At 36.6% G+C, this 20,119-nt stretch overlaps 1 protein-coding gene across 16 annotated transcripts in view; it reads left to right on the forward strand.

The window, feature by feature from the left end:
• Nucleotides 1–3,028: 3,028 nt before the first annotated feature.
• Nucleotides 3,029–20,119, forward strand: part of TMEM216 (Transmembrane protein 216) — a 53,527-nt gene continuing 36,436 nt past the window's right edge. For 4 of the 16 annotated variants that reach the window (XM_067757739.1, XM_067757731.1, XM_067757770.1 and 1 more), the window contains exon 1: nt 7,570–7,959. The gene's annotated coding sequence lies outside the window, so the exon portion shown is untranslated. Of the gene's footprint in view, nt 3,164–4,371; nt 4,573–4,627; nt 4,652–7,569; nt 7,960–20,119 lie in introns of those variants that run through there. The other 12 variants (XM_067757737.1, XM_067757738.1, XM_067757742.1 and 9 more) reach the window with 12 other exon arrangements.

Consider the following 20,119-nt stretch of genomic DNA (forward strand, 5'->3'; position numbering starts at 1 on the left):
TCGGAGTCGGCATAAAACAAGTAGGTCCCGTCCCGCCAATTTGTAGGAAAAATTATAAAGGAGCCCGACGCAAATTGCAAGAGAAGCTCGGCCTTAAATCTCTTCGGAGGTTATCGCGCCTTAAATTTTTTTTAAATATTGCAAGAAAGTTTAATACGAATTTTACTTAGTTTATTTAAAAAGAATTTAACAACGTTGTTAAAGTTGAATCGCGAAAAAAGAATTGACAAACCTCTTCTCATCGTCTACTTTAAAGCCGGTTTTGACAGCATGAAAAGAAGCTGCCTATATGCCGCTATGTCTGAAATTGGTTTCCCCGCAAATCTTATACGACTGTGAAAAATGACGTTGAGCAACACCATCAGCTCCGTCATAATTGGGGAGGAACTCTCCGAGCCGTTCGAAACTTGGAGAGGTTTCAGACAGGGTGACCTCTGTGAAATCGCAGATATCAACATAATCCGTCGAATTAAAACGCAGCGGCTACGCTGGCTAGGCCATGTTATGCCAATGAAAGGTGATACTCCGGATAAGAAAGTATTTTTATTGGAATCCTATGAAAGCAGAGGAAGACGGAGCCCCCACTCCGCTGGAAGGAATAGGTGGAAAACGATTTAAATCCCATTGGAGTGACAAATTGGTGCTAGCTAGCTAAAAGTATAAGCAAATGGTGCGTTTTGTTGGACGGTGATAACGGTTTAACAATTTCATTTAATTTAATACATTTTGATTTTAGCTAGGGAGTTTTTGAAACACAATCTGAATCAGGACGTTCTTCAGCCGAATTCTGAAATAGGCGTTTTCTAAACGGGTGATGTTCCACTCAGTAGTCGATATATCCGCGACTTATATTTAATACCCTGTATCAGCAAAAACCGAATATTTCAGGAGATCAAAAAACAAAAAAAAAACGGTTGACAGCTTTATTGTAAATTCCTTATAATACGCAGTACCCCATTGGATTATGAGAAATCTCGTTGTGTATTCAGTTTTCTGTTCTAAGCTCAGTTAAATTAAGTAAGACTCGGTTTTTCAGTGTCAGTTTAAACCACAGTTAAAATTGACTAGAGTTTAAACCTGATGAGCAGCCAAATTTTATGTTATCGAAAAAAGTCGCAAGGTTAAACTCAAGTCAACTTTATACGAATTCACTAACTTTTAACAATGCATTTTTTTCGAAACTTTAACTAACGATTTTTCACTTGCGATAACAATTATACCAGTCACTAGCTCAGTTTCAACATCGCTTTCGTGGTGATAATTTATTAAGTTAAAAAGACACTTAAACATTCTATTATTTATACCTATAAGACACTATTTTATTTTCTCTGTATTTTTCCTGTATTTTCTCTTATATTTTTGTCGCCCTCCCTCCTAATACGGTTTCAGTACTGGTGCAAGTATGTAAACTATATTTCAAAAAACTAAGGAAACACAAGAAAAATACAATCTAGTTCATTAAAAACAAACGAGCCAGTTGGTATTTCGATAGGTTTTTTCGACCTTCGGCCGTTTTTTATTTATTTTTCTGACAAATGAATATTTTGTTTTAAGTTTGAAAATTGTGTGCATAAAAACACAACTAAAATCAGCTTTTCTTTGAAAAAAAGTGAACCATCAGAGACCGAAATAATTTTCCAGTGTTATTTTCATCGTTTTTAATGTTAAAAATGTTAATAAAAAATAAAATTTAAAACATAAACAAAAGTAATAATAAGTGAAAAAGTATCATCTTAGAATCAGGGCTCGAATCGTAACATTCAGTCACGAAAGAAAATTACGTAATACGTCAAACGTATAAACAAAATGGGATTATAACATACGACAGCAAACGGAACGTAATTTATTTTCAATTCACAATACATTTTACCATCCACAGTAGGTTTGATTGTATTTTTAGCTCACAATAGATTTTGAACTGTCAAATAAAGCGTAAACATATCATTCATATATTATTTCTTTGTAACAAAAAATTATTGCAGTTTCTTGTAGAGCATTCGCTTAACTTAAGAAGCTTTTAGTTACTTTCTGAAGAAGTTAAATTTGAAGCAAATCGATACCAAAGCCATGAATTCCGCCAATATTTCCTTTTTGTTTGGATTAGGCTTGTTTGAACTCGATCTTTGGTAATAATAGGAGGTTGAAATTTATTATTATATTTTATTTATTCATATATTTTAAAAATTTTGTTTCTTTTTCTGTATAAGATCGCCAGTTTGTGTTCGAATGAACGTAACGTGTACATTCAGTCATTCGTCACGTATGTTGCGATTGTTATGATCGAAGTAGTTCGTTCACGTATGTCATAATCCGAAAATCATGTTTTTACTTGGCGAGTTATACGATCACGGATGTTACGTTTTGGCCCCTCCAAAAAAAGTACTAAATCTTCTGCAACGCACGTAGTGAAGTTCGAACGCTGACTGTGGCTGTGGAAAAACGAACGAAATAAACGAAACATAAACGGAAGCTGAAAATTAAGTCTCTAAGCCGGAAGTTGCTACTATGAAGCAATAAGTGTGTAAATTAAGTTTTTAAGTTTTTAAAATTTTTTGTATTTTTGACATAAATAAATACAAAAAATTTATATAGCCTGTGTGCTATGCGCAGTGGAGTATAAAAATATAATTAATTGATTTAGCTTAATACATTTAATAAAAAATTAACTGTATTTTCTGAGGAATTTAACTAAGCAATGTATGTCTTTGCACAGTTTTTTGTTATTTTCTATATTTGTTAGTTGCCATGGCAGAGGCCAACTCCCCAACCAGCTAACCGTCATGACGACGCGTCAATCCATAGCAACTTGTTTAGAAAGTGAAAAATTGGAAAATCCAAAATGACAGAAGCTGCTGCTGAGTAAAGAAGTATCAACCGACGAATAAAAATCTCTACGATATGGAACAATGATAAGGCATAATAAAAATGAAAAATATGGAAAATAAAGACAATAATGAAATGTCGAAAAACTTTTAAACAGCAAGAACAAAGTGAATACGGATTGACAGCAACAACAACAATTAATATGCCGTCAACTAACTAAAAACAACTAGTAAATTTAGCCTGCTGTTCGCTAGAAATATGATTAAGGAGCAAATAGCAAAAGTATGCGAGCGAACGAACTACAAATTGTGGGTGGGCGGATGGTGTGAACGTCGGTCAGGTGGGAAACGTAGCAACGTTGGGTTAAGAAAATACCTACATAAATGAACTTTTGAATGCTTTTTGTTATTGTTCATTCCATGCAGCCACTTATATTTTCAATTTCATTCAGAGCATTTTAACAAATGTGCGATTTGAGCATTGTGCATATGAATAATATAGATTAGATGTATGTGCGAGCACTATGCACATATGTTTGTAAATATGTGATACCCAACAAACACTGAAAACAAAAATCTCAAATGTTTGAGAAAAACATTGATTCTCAGTTTGATATTCAACATTTATCCTTTGAAACAAAATATTATCTCGACTTTTTCTCAAACGTCGATCTTCAACTTGAAAATAATTTGAGACATACTTAAAAATTGTTTTCTCTCAAATTTTTGAGAAAACATTAATTCTCAGTTTGATATTCAGCATTATTAATCATTTGAAGCTAAATATTCTCTCAACTTTTTCTCAAATGTTGTTCTTCAACGTGAGAATGGTTTGAGATATACTTGCATTTCGTTCCATTCTGGTTGAAAACCATCGATATCATGGAATATTTTAGTTAGTAATAATGTGAATACTTTTTGCGCCAGTTTGTCCAAATTTTAAAGTACATAATAAGTGTTCATGAAAGCCAAAAATAAAATAAAACATAGTACAACATGCTTATTTTACATCAATGCTATCGATAGTGTCGTCGATAGTGCCGTTGATAATTCGTCGATCTGTAATTTGCATACTTTAGCTGGAAATGTAAACAAGCGATTTTATTGCGTGAAGTTGGACATAAAGTGAAAAAATAAGGAAGTATTTATACATTTTAATAATATTAAGTGATATTGTACTACATTATGCATAAATCCAAACGAGTTAAAAGTGAAGTGAGGCAAATAATAAATTTGCTTACAGAAAGTGGCACAACAGTGGATTCCATTTCGTTCCACTTTATTCTCGTTTGAGAAAAAGTTGAGAATCCAGAAATTCTCAATTTGAAAATAAAGGAAAAATCCATATTAAAAATGTGCCTTTTAGCTTGAGAATGTTATCAACGGTTATTTGAAATGCATTTGAAAACTAAGGTTTGAAATGTGAGAAATGGACTGATTATCAAATATATCTCAAACTGAGAATTGACAAAAATATTTATTGGGTTGTGTTAAGTAAAAAGGCAACAGCAGCAGCAGGCAAGGCCGACTACTGTCAAACCAGAACAAAAACGGACGAGCGCGTATAACACACCGAGCAAAAGTATACGCGCAACACACGCAAAATTATAATAAAAAATAAAATAGAAAATAAAAAATAAAGGTTTTTTTTTTGTCTCAAAGTGAAAACAGATGAAATTTGTCTAAAGGCAATTACTTAAGTAATAGCAGCTAATTGCAATTCAACTAGCATATTCCAGTCGGCTATACCGTTAGTCGCGATGCAAAAGAAAATATATATTTTCTTCGCACATAAAAGTGTTTCAGTGTTTCAGTTTTTCACTGGAGAAGTTTGTTGCTTCTTAATTGAAAATTTATTGAAAATTGGAGCAGCGCATAAAAATAGATAAAATAAGCGTTTTGAAAGATTATGAAAAATCTTTAGTGCAAATACATATGTACATATATGTATATGTGTGTTTTTAGTGCTTACTACATACATATTTGGAAAAAATACCTATTATAAAACGAAATGTGGAAGCGCTGAGAAAATTAAAGAGGAAATTTGTGAAAAAAACTCATGTTAAAAAATTGTGTAGAAATTCTGTTAAACATTTTCACGAACAGCAAGACATCAAATCGAAATACCGATTCGGTGAACGAAACTTGCTACATATGCACAAATGATATAAAGGGTGTTTTTTTCAGAGACAGCGAACTTCAAATAAGGCATATCAATTTTAATGCAATTATTAATACTTTGCTTTAGATCGAATTCGATGATCAAACGAATAACATTTGCCTCGCGCAAATGAGATGTTGTTTGAGGCTGGTTAAAATATACTTCAAAAATTGTCTAACTACCTATAATCTAAAGTGGAAAGGGGAGGTGCTTTTAATGGCAAGCGCTCTCCACTACAATGGCAGTTAGATGGTCCAAATGGGTTGAACGGAAAATCAGAACTCACTCAGCAGAGTGGCATAACGCTACAATAGGAGCGTAACTACTGGTCAGTGTAAATTGAAGTTCGGTAGGGTCAAATTAAATAGTTCACAAGGCACTTGGACGAGTGACAAGCCGCCGAGCTTAAAACAAAAACACTTAAAGAAACTGTAGACCTGTCAAAACATTGCGCTCAGAACTGCTACGGGATGTCTGCTATGTTAACAGAACACCATTTATACAGGGAGGCGAGAATATTCCCCATAAAGGTGTGAAACGAAATGCTGAACAAACATATTCTGTTGAATATACAGACATCCGATTGAAGAGGCCATGCCTCCCAGGGGCATAAGGTGTAATTTCTGCAAGCACTACGAATCTATAGAGCATAGCCATTTGAGCGAAAAGAGCATTAAAAAGCCCTCAGAGTCATGCACAAAGAGGCGGAAAAGTCGTATGCCCATAAATGCACGGCGAATACTGTTCTCAATGTCAAAATCCGAAACTTGCAGCTGAGGAAAGCAGTCTTCCCAATGAGATAGGCGTCACTCTGGCACAATTTCGATTTCTATACTACGAGTATACTCTTATGGATGCTATACATGACACCAACCATCTTTTCAGTTTATATGTGGAATCAACCCCTCCAACATCTATTTCTCTTTGATCTAATCCTATTGAAACTGCAAGTTTCTTTGGACTACCGTAAGAGGATATTGGGGCATTGTGTGAGTAATCGCAACTATCGGATGGGGCGAAGCTCTGTTACAATAACTACACTAACGATTGACCGAATGTGTTGAACTTAGATTTGGTTAGGAATTGGCACGCCGGTATCACTTCCTAAGGTCGGGTAGTTAGAGCCCCTTCGAAAGAAGGTGTGCCGAAAGCGATGTGTTTTCCTTCACTAGTCGGCATAAATTGGCATGGTAAGCCCACTTAGGAGGTTCGAGGTGGAAAGTACTTGGATGCATTCGGCATTGGGTTATCAATTCGACAGCACTCCCGAAACATTGGGTGCGCTCTAGCCGGAATGGTAGTACCTGCAAGTTATAGTAGGCTTGGAACTATGTACTGCCTGTGTCCATGAAGTTAGCAGAATTCGTTTGACGACCAAACTGAAAACCCATTAAAGTATCAGTATTTGTTATAAAATAACTAAGTTTACTTTGCAAACAATAGAAGTTGTTTTTGGGGGCCAGTTTTACTGTTGCCTTGAAACCTGTAACTTTATCACCAGTAGCTACGATCTTGACCTCGCAATGGCAGCACACAAACACGGAAAGTACGTTTCTTGCTATAGCCTGCAATTCCAGTCTTATAATTAAGAGATAGGAGTAAATTTTCCAGTTTAATTTCATAAGACTTGCACATAACCTTACAGTTTTTGCAGCCTCGTTCTTAGCTATCCGTCTCTCGTGCTTCGTTGACGATATGTAACTCATGCCTCCTATTTATTTCTCCCAAACGGCTGACGTCATCTACCATATTTATATGCATTGCAGAAAAGGTTACTACAACGCCAACAATAAAATTTAAATGGGTGGAAGTTGATCTAATAAGCAGCTTTGGCCTTCTTATCTGCTTCGCCTTAATGTTGAACAGTTCTTTCAACCATGCTGTGGGGTTGGCTTCAAATCAAATAATAAATAAATAAATGGAAGGTACGAGGACCTCCGAAAATATTTTAGGCCGAGCTTTTCTTCCAATATGCGTCGTGCCCCTTTTTTAAAATTTTCCTACAAATTGGCCGAACGGGACCTACTTATTTTATGCCGACTCCGAACGGCATCTGCAAAGCAGATGAATTTTCACTGAGAGCTTTTCATAGCTTGCCAAACATTGCCGAGGGGCGACCCCGCTTACAAACATTTTCTTCTAATTGAAAAAACTTGTTTCTAAAATTTTGATGTTGCTTTGCCCGGGGAGTGAACCCAGGATCTTCGGTGTGGTAGGCGGAGCACGCTATCATCACACCAAGACGGTCGCCATGGGAAGGTGAGACTGGCTGTTTTCTGAAAGAAAGCTTCATTAGCTAAGGTGGAGGTTTCCGCTGGTTTCCGCGCTAGTTTGACACTGACCGAAATGTCAAACTGCAGTGTGTTAGAAAGAGAAAGGAATTGTTTCCTTCTCATACATATCCTACGTGTAGACCTTTACGATGTGTTTTGGCGCTGTAAAATAGTACATTGCCAGAGAACAAAACATTGTTTGTTGAGCGAGTGTTTAGTTTTTAGTAACCTTCTATGAAATACTGCAACTCCAAAAAAACACCCGTTATATAAATATGCATCACATATTATGGATACACTCAAATTGCGACAGCAATAAAGTGGTTGCTCGGTATTTGTACACGTAGTAGTTGAGTAAATCTCCTTAGATATTAATTTAAAATTGGCATAAACATCAAAGAAAGCAAAGTAAAAGCAAAGATGGCAAAAATGTTTTGTTGCGGCTTACGATTACATTTTCACTTCGACTCATATTTAAACACCTGTCCCGCTAAACGTTGAAATTCCAGCATTTTGATAAACCATGGACCAACTGCATTTGTATGAATGTGTGTGTACTCCGGTCAAGTGCGTGATAATGGAAAAGAAGAATAGAAATAAAAAAACAAAAATATATTAAAATTTTAATCAGCAGTGACTAAAAAGTGTGCATGCAATGTGCAGTTGGTTAGTGAGTGCTGGTGATAAGCAGTGAAAAAAAAACGTACGATACATATATTATAATTATGCTAAAAGTAAAATGATGCCTCGCCCTGCATGCGCCTCTCATCTCATTTGCCACAAAGCTCTGCAATTTTCATTGTTCGCGTGTGGCTCTTCTAAAAACTATTAAATTTTATGTGCATAATTTCATTTCTGTTTTTTTTTTTTATAATGACAGCCAAGTAGCAATTTAGGTAATAGTCTCGCATAGCACAGCATCTAAAAGTGTGTTAGAGGGTAAGCAATCTCTGGAAAGAATCGGTACAGGGAGAAGCATACATCTATATTGGGTTCCAGGGCATATGGGAATAGATGGGAATGAAAAAGCGGATTAACCAGCTAAAAAGGGCGCATCCCTCGAAGCTTGCTCCGTAGACGTGCCAGTTAGATTGGGCGAGGTTAAGAGAAGGCGAGAGGTGCACAGGATCGACCAAGCGGGAAAGTAGTTATTTTCAATCATTTCGAAGTTCGAACTAATGAATTGCTTTATTTAAAAATTTGGGAAAAATTTAAACCACGTGACATGAGGACGGACAAGGCGACAGCTGTTTCGATTCTGCTTTTCATACATTTAAAGCAAGGCGAATCCATACCAGGTGGTGGCAAAGCGAATTCAACCAATTCGCCGTGCAGAAGAATGTCAACTCAAAAGAAAATTTTCATTGATTTCGATTAACTGACATATTGTAGTACCAGGCGTTGTATGGAAAATAATCAAGAAGAAGCAATCAGCGTTTGGGATAACACCACCTCACTGAATTCGCATTGCATTTAAAGCAATACGGACAATCCCCGCTTAACTCATGCTAATTAAGTTTTGTTTTGATGTATCTTCGCACACATTAAGTTGATGTATATTGTAAGGATGTTCTGTCATCAACTGTCGATATTGCGCGTGGCTGCAAAGTGTCGTAGATCATGTGTACGTCTAACAAACTTGAGCTAATAAGATATTCATATCATTGAAAATAGTGGACTGTAGACTCATCATTCATCATCTTGTATTCTAACTCGATACTGCCTTGTGGCGGCACATGCCTTTAAATTAGGCTTGACCACTGAGAGCAGATGTAGGAAGTGCGGGTTGGAGGAGGAAACGATTGAGCACGTTTTGTGATGTTGTTGTTGTTATATTAACGATAAAGATACATATGTTGCGCTTATTAACCCTTTGTGCTCGAGCCCTGCGCTTGTAAGGCTAGACTCCAGCTATTAGGAGTGACATAGCCGTCAGATACATAAGCAGCAAGGGGCATAGGTCACAGAAAGCTTCTAGTATTTCCTAAGTGGAAGAAGTTATTTTATAACATAGGTTCTGCTTTTTGATAGCGTTCTTCAGTTTGGCCGTTAAACAAACTTCTGGTAACACTACGGACTCTTTCAACCTCACCTAACCTAACGTAACGTAAAACATTATGATTACTCGCATTTACTACACAATACGAACATAACGCAAATCGTATTTGGCTCATCATAATCGAGAAGCTGAGAAAACTTAATGAAGACGGAAGAATTAAAAATCTATTTTAACCACCTTGTATAGAACAGCTCAAAATAGGTGCGCACGCCATTATTTCAACTTCATGGCGAGAGAAGTAAGGCAATGCTTGGAACTGCATATTTTTAGTTAAGCTACCAAACTTGTCATGACATTTCTTCTCAGGCGCTGGAGTGCAATGATGGGATGTCCGTTCGCATATGTAACTATGATCATATCAGTCTAAGACGCGTACAGCTCAAAATTAAACTTGTTTCTACACATGCTGCGAGCTGAGACACCATGGCGTATACTTTACTTAGTTGGAGAAGAATTCAACAATGTGTTAAATTCAAGGTTAATGTAAAAGAGTTTTTTTCGCTACCACTCTTCAAGATAGGTCGTGAATGGAAAAAATATGGGGTTAAGCTCTTACCTATCCAGAATCAACCCCGAAATATATAATGTCCCCACATGACACCACCCATTGTTTCGAATACAATGTAGAACCAACTCCTCTAACACCTCTTTCTGGCTGCTCAACCGTGTTGAAACGGAAAGTTTCCTTGGACTCCAGGTAGAGGATATTGATGATAATTTGTGAGTGGTCGCACTTATTGGATGGGGTGAAGTGTGAGTGATCAGGGGCGGGTCTAGTAGCAATTTTGTGAGGGGTAGATAGATAGAACATAAGATGATAGTGAATAACATACTAAAATAGTAGATATGGCTATTTTGTGATCGGGAAGCTTGTTTTATAAATGGAAGAATACATTTTGAAAAATATTAGTCGGATTACACAGCTCCACAGAAAAAAAGTGGGATGTTCAACGGAGGAGACAGGTCAATTCTTATGGATTTTTGGTCGCTGAACACGAATGCCTTGTCAGAATTCAAAAGTTAGCTCTTGTTTTCTTTTCTAACCTCAAAAAACTCGTCACAAAAACTCGAAAAACGGGAGTTTTTTAAAAAAACAAGAGCTGACTTTTGAATTCTGACAACGCATTCGTGTCCAGCGACCAAAAATCCATAAGAATTCACCTGTCTCCTCCGTTGAACATCCCACATTTTTTCTGTGAGGCTGTGTTATTATTAATTTTCAAGTTAGGCTTTTGCTGCCATTGGCTTTGCTAGAAATTATATTAGCCTTAAAGCTTCAAACTTTCGACGTAGAATACCGTCATTATTCCGAAAACTAATGAATATTGTCATGACCCCAATAAACATTTAGGCTTGGGTTGCATTGTCACCATAATTGAAAGCTAACGTACTCACGAAATCTCAAGCGTTCTCTCTGAAAAGTCTTTCAACTTGAGAACTATAGCATGCTCAAAAAAAGGTTTTTCAGATTTCTATACTGAAAATAAAGTAAAATATGTGTATATGTATGGTTTTTAATTTATAACACCTTGAATATATTGATGTTGACTTTTTTATTTTCGAATGAGGGCTTTACATCAAATGTTGCCACCCAAAAAAAAATTTATATCCACTATTTACGAAGGTTGGTGGAAATGGTGTTATTGTAGGGTATATTAACTGCGGAAAAGCAGGGACCGAAATACAAATGGTTTGCGATGATACAGGATATCGAAATTTTGCTCTTCTCTGTTGAGATTATTTTCGATATATATTTAGCGCAAAAAATTTAGGATGATTCTTGTAGCAAAACAAAAAAAAAAGTTTATACCAATTTCACACAGAGGATTAATGAAACAATTAGTCAAGTTTTCCACATAAAAGCCCTTATTGAACTCAATCTTCGATATAAGAAACAAATTCCTAATTATCTTATTTTTGCTTTATTGAATGGGTCTACCACGTTATCCCCAAAATCAAAATCCCCAAATCAAAATCCCCAAAATCAAAATCCCCAAACTCAAAATCCCCATTTTATGTGTGAAATAAATTCAAATTAGGTTTAAAATCGCCGCGACCAAAAAAGGTTAATAACACTGGACCACGAATTTCAACTTTTTCTGTTTACCAGAAACGCGGTTATGAAATTCGTATGTAAAATAACCCCCTGATTTTGAAAATTGAGCTTATTTTTGATTCTATGGTACCGTTTTTGAGATATTTGCAATTTACCGTTATTCGAAAAAACCAAAAAGATGGATCCCTTTAATTACGTATATCTCACGAAAAGCTCAAGCAATTGCAAAAGAGTTTACATAATCGGAAAGACGATAAAATTTTCTATAAATGCATCATACATTATTTTTTGCTCAACCAGAAAGTTTTCGAGATATTAGTTTATCATTTCAGATTTTTGTTTTTTTTTATGAAAAAATATGAAAAAAATTACTTTTTGCGAGGGCAGCATTCCAAAACCACAACTTTTTTTCCAGATATTTTTTCTTTACGTTAGGCTCTGTTTAATTAGAAAAAAGATAAGCTATCATCGAAGAAAATCGATGCAAAACTACGTAAGTTATAAGCGATCAAATAAAAATACCCAGGTTGCGCAACTTCAATGTATGTATACATACATATATTAAAGGTATAAAGTGCAAATGGGATATTATCGGGATATCACCATAACAATGATAATACTTTTTCTTTAAATAAATCAAATAGTACGTTTAATACTCGAATTGTTTTATAGTAGGTAGAGTGGTTGCATCGAAAGGAAGAGTGGTTGGGTTCGAAACCTGCTGCAGGCATGTAGTTATAAACATGTATTTCCGTCACTTATGGGTAAGTATGTAGGTAGATTTTCAAAATTATAAGACACAGAAAATTTTTAAAGCCTACATCTAAAGAAGGTAGTATTTTCTTTTCCCGGCTTCGTATAAAAAGGAACCTTTCTGTTTAGGTAAGATTTGATTTTTTCAATTTTATTCTTGTTCCGAGTATAAATATGAGTTAATGCGCCTTGAAACTTCATAACATCTGCAAGGCTCGCCGGAGATAGTTCAGTTCATAAGTCAAATTTCAAAACCGTGATTTATTAAAAAAAATTAAATGAGTAAAAGGACGCGAGAATTTGAGTGTATTAACGATCCAGATATGTTCTGTTTCATGTGTGGTCTATATACTATCATAAGGAGACGACGAGTGTTCTCAGATCATATCAAAACTTTATACTCCAAGTATTTTGGCATTGAGCCTAAAAATGCTGAAAAACCATGGACACCGAACACTTTGTGTACATCGTGTCGAGTAGAATTGATTCAGTCGGAATCAGGACAACAAATAAAATTTGATACACCAATGATATGGAGATAAACTACTTGCCATTCAATATAGTGTTATATTTGTCAAACAAAAGTACTTGGCGTTGGAAGATCAAGAAGAGTAACCTATGCCAGCGTACCTACAGTGACATTACCAGTACTACATTCAACGGCAGTTGCGGATCCAGTTCCATTGTCAACAGTAATATCTGAGTGCGGGGAATCAAGTTGTACTGAATTTCGCACTTAATGATTGGTTAGGAGATTTGGAACTAGGAAACCAAGGAAAAGGCCGAGATCCACACTTCTCGTATGCAACAATTTAAATTTGTGTCATCCGATGCTAAGGTGATATATTCTAGAACTCGTCACGAACCATTTTCCAAACACTATACCAAGAAAGACAGTATATGCTACTGCAACGACATTCCTGGTTTATTCAAAGAGTTTGGTCAAACATATGATTCAAAAGAGTGGCGATTGTTCATAGACAGCAATAAACTGAGTTTGAAGGCTGTATTATTGCATATTGGTAACAAAAAGACTTCTATCCCGATCGCACATGCAGTAAATACAAAGGAAACTTACGAGGAAATGCAAAAACTACTCAAATTTATCAAATATGAAGAGCATGATTGTAAAATATGTTCTGATCTCAAAGTCGTTGCAATGCTATGCGGTCTACAAAGTGGCTACACCAAGCACTGCTGCTTCCTCTGCAAGTGGGATAGCCGAGCTCGTAAGGACCACTACGTCAGAAAGGATTGGCCGGAAAGAGTCGAGTTTACCGTTGGCGTGGATAACATCAAATACACCCCTCTTGTCAAGAAAGAGAAAATCATACTTCCACCCTTACACATCAAGCTCGGTCTCATTAAAAACTTTGTTAAGGCTTTGGACAAAGAAGGCGAAGCATTCGACTATTTGAAAACAATTTTTCCAGATATTTCTCAAGCCAAGATAAAGGAAGATATTTTTGTTGGACCACAAATAAAAAAGTTGATCAACAATAATCAATTCAAAGGACTACTCTCATCAGTTGAGGCAGCAGCGTGGGAATACTTTGAAAAGGTTGTTGCTTCTTTTCTCGGTAGACACAAAAGCCTTAACTACGAGCAGATAGTGAACGACTTAATCAATAATTATGCGAAAATGGGCAAATATTAAAGTCTTATTAAAATTAATTTCCCAAAATTCTATAACTTGTTTACTTAACTAATATTTTCTTTCCAGGCGTAAATATGTCCTTAAAAATTCACTTTCTACACTCACATTTGAGCTTTTTTCAAATGAAATTAATTGAGAATCGATATCAAGGATTCTGGGACGTCACAATGATGGGTGATTACTGCTGGTTTCTCATAATAGAAACCGATCCTAAACTGAATAAGCGTCAAAGTAGAACACATAATTATTTCGACTACATAGTAAAATCAAATTAAGATAAAGATTGTTAGAATATAGTATAAACATAAATAAATTTAGAAAAAGTTAAAAATATGGGTAATTCCATTCATAAATTGAACTTTTAACTAAATAGAAACAGAGCATAGCTAGATATTTCACTCTTCTTTATACCATACATACGTTTTGAGGTATGCGTTGAAATTGCGCAACCTGGGTATTTTTATTTGATCGCTTATAACTTACGTAGTTTTGCATCGATTTTCTTCGACGATAGCTTATCTTTTTTCTAATTAAACAGAGCTTTACGTAAAGAAAAAGTATCTGGAAAAAAGTTGTGGCGTTGGAATGCTGCCCTCGCAAAAAGTAAATTTTTTCATATTTTTTCATAAAAAAAAAAACAAAAATTTGAAATGATAAGCTAATATCTCGAAAACTATCTGGTTGAGCAAAAAATAGTGTATGATGCATTTATAGCTAATTTTATCGTCTTTCCGATTCTGTAAACTCTTTTGCAATTGCTTGACCCTTTCGTGAGATATACGTAATTAAACGGAGCCATCTTTTTGGTTTTTTCGAATAACGGTAAATTGCAAATATTTCAAAAACGGTACCATAGAGTCAAAAATGAGCTCGATTTTCGAAATCAGGGGGTAGTTTTACATACGAATTTCATAACGGCGTCTCTGGTAAATTTTGGCCGTCGACCAGTGTAATCCATACCAACTTTCTGCATAGGCGGCTTTCGGCCGCGCTTATAAAAAATAACCCTGGGCTACGCCATGACAAGTCCGGGTGTGTGGTATGGCTGTGGCTACCGCCACGGTGATGTCCTTCTGCGTAGTACACGCTTCTGTTAGCTTGTTCGAATTAGAGCGACTAGCAGTCCTATATATGGATAAGTAAAAATATGTATTGCCAAAACGTGAATATATAGTTACTAGCAGACCCGTCAGACGTTGTTCTGCCCTAAATTTGGTCTACCTGCATACATTTTAATAAGCTTTTTCTCTCTAACTCTGCCCTCTCCTCTTCACTTCTTCTTAATCATTTTATTCACTCCTCTCTCCGTCTTTTTTGCTTCATCTATCTCTATTTTCGTCTCACTATATTTCTTTCTCAGTCTCCTTATCCTTCCTTCTTTTCTCTTCTCTCAAGTTTTTCCCATTCTTCTTCATCTCTTACTGCCAGTCCCAGAGGGTGGTAAGTATTTTGTTCCAGTCTCATTCCGAGTTCCAGTCCCACTCCGAGTCTCAGTCCCATTCCTAGTCCTAATCGCATTCCCAGCCCGTCTATGGTCTACTTCTCCGAAAAAACGGTCGTAAATACTAATATAGGCAAATTTATATACCAAATTTCAGACAAGTCGAATAGGACGTATGTAAATAGGTATGTGGGTATTATCAATTCATGCTTTTTTTCGGCTTCGCATGCATATTTATCAGTTTTGCCAGGTTGATGCGACTAAATCGAATATCACAATGAAAATTACTTTAAAGCTCTGAGCAACAGCTTTCATTTGATATCCATATTACACACACATTCTAGGGGTATCCGGGTCCACGTTTTGGCCTATATCTCGAGACCCTAGTCACCCAACGGTATAAATTACTTTGTACTAAAGCACACATCAACAGCTTCAACTTGATACCCATAATGTAAAAACACATCCTAGTGTTACCCTGGGCCATGTTTTGGCCTATATCTCGAGACCCTAGTCACCTTTAGGTATGAAAACTACCCTGCACTAAAGACTCATCAACAGCTTCAATTTTATACCCATAATGTAAAAACACATCCTAGTGTTACCCTGGTCCACGTTTTGGTCTATATCTCAAGACCGTAGTCACAAACAGATATGAAAATTACCCTGTACAAAAGCACTCATCAACAGTTTTCATTTGTTATTCTTCTTGTATAAACACATTCTAGGGGTACCCGGGTCCACATTTTGGCCTATATCTCGAGACCCTAGTTACCCACGGGTACGAAAAATACCCCGTATCAAATTACCCATAAACAGCTTCCATTTGATGCCCACATTTTACAAACATATTCCAGGATTACCCAGGTCCACGTTGTGATCTCAATACCCTATACAGAACGGGATAAAAAGTATCCTATGTCTGTCTCCTGGTTCTAAGCTACCCCTCCACCAATTTTCAGCCAAATCTGTTCATCCGTTCTTGAGTTATAAATAGTGTAACTAACACCAATTTCTCTTATATATGTACATATATACATCACATTAGAAACTTCAAAAATAACAGTATTTCTCCACTATTTATTGGATGTTATTATACAATCTACAAACTTCAATCACTCTATCTATTAAAAAAAGCGCATGAAAATCCGGTGCGTAGTTTTAAAGGTTTAAGCATTCAAAGGGACATGGGACAGAAAAAGCGACTTTGTTTTATAATATGTAGTGATAGTGATACATGCAAAAAAACCAAAAAATAAAACTTTTTTGAAGAATTTTAAGGAAATGTTTAATATTTTTAACGAAAGATTATTTTTCAATAGATGTATGCATTCTTAATCATTTATGTTGCATTAACAATTAACCATTTATGTTACATAAATATGTATGTACATACCCTATGTCAAGCTGATATGATATGAAAATACATACATATATACATGCATATATACCTATAAACCTACGCCAGAAGTTAAATAACGCAGCGAATGCTATGTACATATGTACGTATGTGTCGCATCGCCTCACACAAAAGCAATTAGCGCGCACGGTTGACACCGAACAATCACACACACGAATTTTTTGGTAAAAATGTTACTTGTGTTTAAACAATTTGGCTGATATAAGAAAGGAATCAAGTATTTTTTTTGATGCAGATCGAAGGTAAATATTTCAAAGATTTACTGAAAAGTAGAATTTTTTAAATCCACCCATCCGTTTATGAGTTATAGCTGTGTAAACAAAAATTTTGTGAGTTTTTACTACATTTTGGCAATTTGCCACGCCCCTATAATATATACATTCAAATTATATTAACTGTACCATCTCACGTAGCTAAGCTTTCAAATGCAAAAAACCGTTTTAAAATCGGAGCATTCTGTGTGAAGTTATGTGCATACATGGCATTTAGTGACTTTATTTTATAAGATTTATAGATACATACATAAATATGAATGAAAGAGGAAAGAGATATTGCTATTTTTTACACGGTCATGATGTTTATCATAGCACTGGGATTTTGTGTTTGGGGATTTTCATTTTGGGGATTTTGAATTTGGGGATTCTGTGTTTGGGTATTTTTTTTTTTCTTTGGGGATTTTGTGTTTGGGTATTTTTTTTTTGAGATTTCGTGGCACTCCCTATTTAAACATCAAAGTAAGCCACACATACATGTAAACAGCGAAGAGATTATTTCACAAACATATATATGACTATAAAATGCGCATATATCAGATTGACATGTTGTAGCCAAAGCCAATAACAGATACATAAACGAAAATAACTAAACAACTATTCGAGACGGCTGTTCGCGAAAAGTCTAGACCGTGGGAGAAATAGGTGAACGAGGCAAACTGAGAGCATAAAAGCAGCGCAGTTCAAGCGATGGCCAATCAGTTTGATTTGAACAACTTATCAGTGAATTACGCGCTTAAATTAGTTGAGAAGTACTACGAACAAGGTAGTGTTGTCAATAAAGGTCTATATTGAATATCTGAGTTATTTATTCTGCAGTTCAGCATTTCAAACTGTAACAAAAGATGCAGAGTAATTACTAATTCCAAAAATTCGCCACAGTTAGGTGAGGTTGAACTGTCCGGTCAATAAAGACCTCACATAGATTAAATGTGTCCATAGTGTTACCAGAATTTGTTTGACGACCAAACGGAAGAACCCCAATCAGGTGGCAGGACATATGTTATAGAATAAATCTTTATTTAATTGCTGCCTCGAGATCTGGCAACTTTGCCGCCCCTAATAGCTGAAGCCTTGACCTACCGAACGCAGTACATGCCAACGGAACGTGCTCAACCGTTTCTTCCTGCAACTCACACTTCCTGACTTGCAGTTACTGACGAGACCTAACTTATAAGCATGTGACGCCAGAAGGCATTATCTAGTCAATATACCCATTGTGAGCCTTAAATTTTCTCTCTTCAGAGATATTAGCCACTTTGTGAGTCTAATATCGTAGGATTTGCACATGATCTTAGAAATTTTGCAGCCTCGCGCTTTTGTCCACGCCTTTCCTAGTTGATTGATCCTGTCTCCTTTTGATTTCGTCCAAACGGATTGGGACGTCTATCATCGGCTTAGCGAGTGCTGCACCCTCCTTTGCCAACTCATCGGCCTTTTCGTTACCTTCTATTCCTTTATGACCGGGAACCCAGTAAAGATGTATGGTCCGGCATAAGCGAAGTTTTTCCAATGCTTCTTTGCATTCCAGAACACTTATTGATGAAGTACTCTGTGAGATTATTGCCTTAATCGCAGCCCGACTATCAATATATATATTGACGCGACTACCGCTTCCTCCAGAATTTCTGCTGCTTTTTTCACTGCTATAATTTCCGCCTGAAAAACGCTGCAGTAATCTGGCAGCCTGTAGGATCTACTTATTTCTGGATCCACACAGTAAACAGCAGACCCAACTTCTTCCATTAATGTGGAACCATCCCTATACACGTTTATAGTATGCTCAGCCATTTCTGCACCCCAGCACCAAACCTCCGTCTCAATTGTGGCCCCAATATTACTTTCGAAGCTCAGGCACGGGACCTTATATTCCGTTTGTCCGATATTAGATGTCGCTATACTGCTGTGGCCATAAGGCCTGCACTCAAGCTGCCCCGAGACCTTAAGCCTTGTTGCAGTTGCCAACGCGATGTTTTTGGCCGTTAGGTCTGCAGGCGGGATGTGTATAATGGCATGCAATGCTGCTGTCGGGGTAGTGTTTAAGGCGCCCGTTATGCTAATCATTAATACTCTGCATACCCTCTCAAGTTTTTTGGTATACGTACTTTTTTGTGTTGGTGTCCACCAAACAAGAAGCTCATAGTAAAGTATGGGTTTGACAATTGCCGTAAATACCCAATGAGAGAGCTTGGGTGATAGCCCCCATGTGCATCCTATCATCCTCTTGCATGCATACAGTGCCGAGGAGGCTTTCTTCGCTCTCTCTTTCTTAGTCCAATTAGGGACCTTATACTTCCTAGTAAATAATACTAGATTGGCTTTTTCGCGTTGGCGGTTAACCCGACTCCAAATGCCCAGACAACTCGAAGTGCCTGATCCATCAGAGAGCTGATTGTTGTTAGACATCTGTCGCTTATGATGACTAAAACGTCATCTGCAAATGCCCTAAGTTTGACTGGTCCTCCGTCGAACAGCCTAAGCAATTGGTTTGTAACCAGCGTCTACAGCATTGGTGATAAACCCCTGCTACGTTCCTCTGTTTACAGATTTCGTTGCTAGCACAGACCCCATTGCGATGTTATCATTCTGCAGCTTAACATGGAGCCGATCCAACTTGCTACAGCTGGATGACTTCAATCGAGACTGTCCATGATTAATCCATTTAAGCGGATATAATAAGATTATTATAAGTCATAAAACAAAGCACCGCATGCTTTACAATTTTCTATTAAAAAGTCAACCTGTCATTCATAGCAGCACTGCAACAATAGCCGTGTTTTTTAACACGCGTATATCCGTTTACGCTTAAACTTGATATGGACTGCTAAGCGACAAACTTTAAATACACCTCTGAAATTGCTGCGCATAAATTTTGCCCTACTAAATTTCAATACGCATTATACTCAGATGTAACTGAAATATGTGTCTTTGTTTCACCCTCTATAGTTATTCTATGTATTCTATGTGTGTCCACAATTCATCGCAACTGATTCAGCTATATATTACACCCTATGGCCATCAGAGCGTTGTGTCTCCGCTTTTCGGTACACCCTGTTGCTGTAGCTAGTTGTTTAAGCCGGAGTCATTGGTGCTGTATGTCGTATCGCTGTATCCGTATCCCTAACGTAATCAGCTGTTTATCGTTACGACGGTAAACCAAACCCCAATTGGTTGGCTACGATACGGTTACGACCTTAGCGGCACC

This window comes from Eurosta solidaginis, chromosome 1 (assembly GCF_040869045.1).
Source record: "Eurosta solidaginis isolate ZX-2024a chromosome 1, ASM4086904v1, whole genome shotgun sequence".
In the NCBI taxonomy this organism is placed as follows: Eukaryota; Metazoa; Arthropoda; class Insecta; order Diptera; family Tephritidae; genus Eurosta; species Eurosta solidaginis.